The 5,973-nt window shown below is 40.2% G+C and overlaps 1 pseudogene; it reads right to left on the bottom strand.

Annotated features, from left to right (window-relative positions):
• Nucleotides 1–5,776: 5,776 nt before the first annotated feature.
• LOC110288760 overlaps nt 5,777–5,973 on the bottom strand; it is a 6,847-nt pseudogene continuing 6,650 nt past the window's right edge.

Below are 5,973 nucleotides of genomic sequence, written 5' to 3' on the forward strand. Positions count from 1 at the left end.
ATGTTAATGTGTTTTGGGCAACCCATCTTTGCAACATGTCTGATCAAAGTGCCATCTTGTGGACCTGTCCTCTTTCTCCCCTGAAGTTGGATTCCTGATCCTGTTCCTTCATCATTCAGTCTCTTACACTGATTCTAATAAAGGTTTGCAGCTGTGTTCTGTGACCTTTGTCTACGTGCTGAAAAAGGTCTTCAGGGATCCAGGAGATAGTGAGAGAAATGACTTATATAGTCACTGAGAGCAGGGTGACTGCCCCTGATTAACCGGGTGATCATGAGAGAGCCTTTCTGGTCTCCTTTTTTTGTTGCTGTGTAGTCCAGGCTCACCTGGAATTAACAAAGATCCATGTGTCTCTTCCTCCTAAGAGCTGAGATTATAGATGTGAGCCCCCATGCTCAGTTTACTGGAGCTCTGTGAGACTCTGGATACTGGGATTGTCTGAGGGAAAGTAACATGTAAGTAGCCACAGGATTCACCAGGTTGTTGGGATAGAAAAGAAGTGGTGAAACACTTACTTCATGTGTTGTCTATGGGCTTTATCACAAGACTAATAAATCCTTGTGTCCAGTTATAACAGGAGAGTAATGCAGAGATCACATGGGTGTGCTTATCAGATGATCTTGGTCTGATAGTGACATTTACCATTTGTCACACCCTGGCCAATATAGCAGTTTCTAAGACAGTGATGGTTACACTCTGAGACCCTACCTCAAAAACAAAAGCAAGGTGCTGAAGAGATGGCTCAGCAGTTAAAAATGCTGGCTGCTCTTACAGAGGTCCCAAGTTCAATTCTCAGCAACCACATGGAGGATAAAAACCATCTGTGACCCACTTCAGGTGCGTCTGAAGAGAGAAACAGTTTACTCATGTTCATAACATGAATATATAAATCTTTAAAAGAAATCCAGAACTTAATAATATACAAAAAAATTTAATGGGGAAAGACATAGGAGTTTATGCCCAACATGAGGAAAGAGTGAAGTGCTTGGAAGAAGGTTCAAGGAGTAGAGTGATTCAGTGCATTATTGGGAACCTGAGTTTGACTCCCAGAACCGATGCAAAGCCAGACTTGTTAGCATGTATCTAGATTCCTAGTGCTCCTGTTGAGAGTTTGGTGGGCTCAGGTAAATTCTCAAAAGTATGTAGACCAGCTACCCTGGCATTCAACAATATGAGAAAGCCAGAGGCCTGTACTAAACAATGGCTCAGGATTGTCCTCCGATTTCTACATAACTGATGTGGTATATGCATGCCCACTCTTTCTTATATATTCAAACACAAAACAGCAACCCAACAGGTAAAAGAGAGAGAGGCCTGGAAATCCATGTAAATTAAAATGATGAACTCCACTTGTTAAAATGGACATACAACATAGTAACACAACTCTTATTCTGTATATTAGTGACAAAAATTGAAAAGACTCATTGAACAGAGCAAGCGCTGTTGAAAAGGCTGAGCGATTGAAAGTCATACAAACAGGACACATTGGTCATTGTGTAAGACTGACAAGCATGGAGCCATTGCTCTGTTCATCTGTTTCCTGATGTGACATGACAACACCTAGGGCTTCCTAAAGAAGGCTGGCTGGTCTTGTGGAAGGCCAAATGGCCTTCCCAGGCACAAAGCTCTCAAACCAATGACTCTGAGAAAACAGAACATCTTCACCTCTTAACACCTTCTACAGTATTTTTTTCCAAAATACCATCTCAGGTCCAAGCATGGTCCTGAATCTGTAACCTGTTGAGATTATTCAAACCAGTAAATCCAAAAACTGTGTCCTGTGCCCAAGGAGTCCTCAAGAAAAGGATGAGGCCTCTTCCTCATATTTTTCTGTCTCCCACTCAACAATGGTCTGTCTGACATAGCTTTGTGTGCCATGACATGTGTGACTTCTCTTGAGACATCTAGGTAGTATGTTCCTTCATTATTGACATTTGTCTTCCATCATATCTAGAAGGTAAAGTCTCACATGTAGAAATGAGACATGCAGGACATTGATGCCTTAATATTGACACATAGAAGAGAGGAGCAGGGGAATCAATGTACAGAGCAGCTTTATTAACAATAGTCCCAACCTAAAGGCAGCTAAAAGTCCTTGGACTAATGACACAAGAGAAACTACCTTACAACACACAATCCCACACTAATATTAATGGAAAATCCTCATGGTTGTACATGAATCAATGATAATTATTTTGTTTACAAGATCTTCTGAAAAGGGAAAAAAATCAGTGAACACCCTGATGGGCAGTTAGGAAAGGTGTGACTATAAGGGGTCACATGATGAGCAGTGAAGTTGTTCATTATCATGCCTAAAGTGATTTCTTGGTTTTATACATTAAATAACATCTACCATGAGGGTCAGTGGTGGAGCAGACCTTTAATTGCAGCACTTTTAAGGAATAAGCAGAAATATCTCTGAGTTGGAGTCCAGCCTGGTCAACAGACTTCCATGGCAGCCAGGCCTACACATGCTCACCCAGAATCACAATACAAAACTACAACCAACAACATCAACAACAATAAGTCTCTCACATTTTATAATTTATGCACAGTAGAGGAGACAGAAATTCTGCTTCAGCCAAGCTTTAATAAAAGATATGGTCCAGTACAAAAGAAATTATTTTTAAAACCATCACAAGATTCTGATTTCTTCTATCTATTATAAATCTAGAGTTTGGCCAATGCGTACTGCTACTAGTCTTTTGAAGAGATACTTACTTTGACCAAAGCATAACAACATAAATAGTAATGACTGACTTTGAGTTCCAGGTCAACGGACTATCATCTCTTTCTTCTTTCTCCACTTTCTGGCCTGTGTAGACAGAAACATTTGAATATTTTCCTACAAAGAAATAACCAGAGAAGGCTGGAGACTGCCTGTGTGCCCTCATCTCTCACAACACATTACTAAGAGCCTTCTGTTGCAGTAAATCTCCATCCCAAATATGCCTAGGCAATGAAAACACAACACAATTAATGTGAATACATATGGTGTGCCTAGATTGAGCAGATCTAATACTACACTACCATCTTCCACATCAAGTGACCCCCATATAACTTGCAGTTTCTCCAGGCCCTTTGATTCTACTCCTCTTCTTCTTTCTCCTCCTCTGCACCTTCTTCTTCTTCCTTTTTATCCTTCTTTCTCTTCCCCCCTGCCACATTCTGCTCCACCTTCACTTTATCTTCCCAATCATCAGCTCTCCTTTATTTTACAAATTAAGGTGGGAATCAGGTGTACAGGTAATCATCTAAGTGCTGACTCAGTCCTTGTTCCCAACCCCTCACAGGAGAGAAGAATTAATATCAAATATAATTAGCCCCAGGGATATCCATAACAGCCTTCTTGGGTTTTCAGCCCTCTATTTTTACTAATTAAACATCATGTATGGATATATTTGTGGCAAGCTGTAATGTGCTCATTCTACACCTGATATCCTTGAAGGATTATTCATGAAGTCCTTTGTATTAGGCTTTGAATACTGTGTGACAAGATACATACCAGCTCCCTGGAGTTAGCAAGCTTCAGTCACAGGAATTGTAGTGATAGACCTTTGAAAGGGATTTATGCAGATTACAAGAGCAACATGGCTAATGACCCCTCTTATATATCTGTCCCACATAGCTTAAATCTCCATGCTTATGTCAACATATGGTTGATGGCTATATGCCACTTTGGCAGTCATTTTTGCTGCCAGACATTAAGCTGTCTCTATAGGTCACACACTCCATGAACTTCAACTTTTTACTCCAAAGTAAATTTTCTCCCATTGAAGGAGGGAGAGACAATAGCTCAAGGTCTCCTTCGGTGTGAGCTCTTTAATATATGAAGAGGATGGCATGTTGTGATGGTTTGTATATGCTTGGCCCAAGGAGTGCCACTATTAGTAGGTATGGCTCGGTTGGAGTAGGTGTGGTCTTGTTGGAGTAGGTGTGTCACTGTGGGTATGGGCTTTAAGAACTTCATCCTAGCTGCCTTGAAGCCAGTATTCTGCTAGCAGACTTTAGATGAAGATGTAGAACTCTCAGTAACTCCTGCACCATGTCTGCCTGAATGCTGCCATGTTCCTACTTTGATGATAATGGACTGAACTTTTGAACCTGTAAGTCAGCCCCAATTCAGTGCTGTCTTTATAAGAGTTGCCTTTGTCATGGTGTCTGTTCACAGCTGTAAGACCCTAACTAAGACACTTTTAAAACAGAGACATGGGTGCAATGTGGAGATGGAGCAGAGACTGAGGGAATGACCAACCAATAATGGGTCAAATTTGAGATCCATCCCATGGGCAATTATCAGCCACTCACAGTATTAATGATATTCTAATATGCTTGCAGACACAAGTCTAATACAGCTGTCCTCTGAGAAGCTTCAAATAGCATCTGACTCAGACAGATGCAGACACCCACAGCAGAACAGTGGATGTTGCTTGGGTACTCCTATAGAACAGGGGAAGGAATGCTGGGAAGCTACAGAATTGTAAACTCATTAAGTTAGCACAGATGAGATAATAAATACTTTATCTAAATTGCCAAATATAATGGACTGGACATTATAGGTGTATATCATACCTTATGATTTTCATAATTGTCATAATGTTATTCAATTTGTATCTAAGAGAAAGGAGCCATTTATTGGACTAAAAAGGGGAAATTTTGAGGTTTTGAGTTGCTGTCTGTTGTAATGCTAAGGGTAGACTCTCCACCCACCCTAGAACTGGACTCTGCATGTAGACCTGTGATTCTGCCCCCACGTCATTTCTGATTGGTAAATAATGATGCCAAAAGCCAATTACTGAGCATAAGAGACATAGATGTGGTTTAGGTTTCATTGGATTTGGATTTGAAGAGGACCATGGGAGAAGAAGATGGTGCAAGGAAAGAAGCTGCCACATCCAACTTTTGGGTTAGGTTTCAATTTTTCTCCAATGTACGAGTAGGAAACTCAACCTCAGTGTCCTATTAGAGTCCAATAGAGAACATCTTTGCTGACTGACTAACTTAAAACCAACTAAGAAAAAAAATACATTTTGTTTTGTAACACTGCTTGCCCCTCATATTTTTTAAAATTAATGTGAAAAAAAAGCAATCTGAAAAGAAGTCCAGAAGACATCCTTGTGGAGAGCTCTTAGGACCCCTTCTAGAAACTTGGCAGTAATTTTTTATAAAGTGGACCAAAAAGTAGTCTCAGATCATTGTGTCCGCCTTGACCAGCAAGGAAAATGCAACCACCACTTCTTTTATTTTTTTTCACTGCTAAATATGGTTGTTTTTATTTTCTTTTTCCTTGCCCAGCCCTATCTAAACATAAAATAAAACTACAGGACTGAAATTAACAACCCATTAAAATCAGCAATAAGTTATGAAAATCATAAAGCTTTTTTTTTAAGTAATTAAGGGTAGTTAGATTATTTAAAGAATACAAAGTCCAAACAGCTTGGGGTAAGGTCTCCAGGACGGCTTTCCAGGGCAAAGCAGTGGCCCAGAGGGAAAACTTAGAGTTTGAAAGACAGAGGGAACACATGATATCAGAGTGCAGGCTAGAAATTTCACTTAGAAGATAACTTTTCTGAAGGGGTTTGTAAGAGCAACGATAGCACCCGCACAGTGGGATTGTGGGGGAGGAGACTGCCTGTAGAAAATCTTTACATTAAATGAGACAAGTGCTGAATGTAACTATGTTAACTAGGATAGTATGTCTACTACGGATATCAGATGGTTAAAGCTGGTAAAAGGGAGTGGTCCTAAAGAAAACAAAAACAGCATTGACTTCCGTCTACCCAGCCCAGACCTCGACCGTCTGTCCTGCGCACTGTGGAGAGTGAGGCGTGAGGTGTTTTTCATTATCAAATGCTGCATCAAAATAGATGATTTCCCCACGTGGTTTATTCCACTATAAAAGACATCTATGTTTTTACTTATGGACAAGCTTTAAAAAGATGTCATTTTGGTTTTCAACACATACAAACAGTT

The sequence above is a fragment of the Mus caroli genome, unplaced genomic scaffold (assembly GCF_900094665.2).
Source record: "Mus caroli unplaced genomic scaffold, CAROLI_EIJ_v1.1 scaffold_9768_1, whole genome shotgun sequence".
Lineage (NCBI taxonomy): Eukaryota > Metazoa > Chordata > Mammalia > Rodentia > Muridae > Mus > Mus caroli.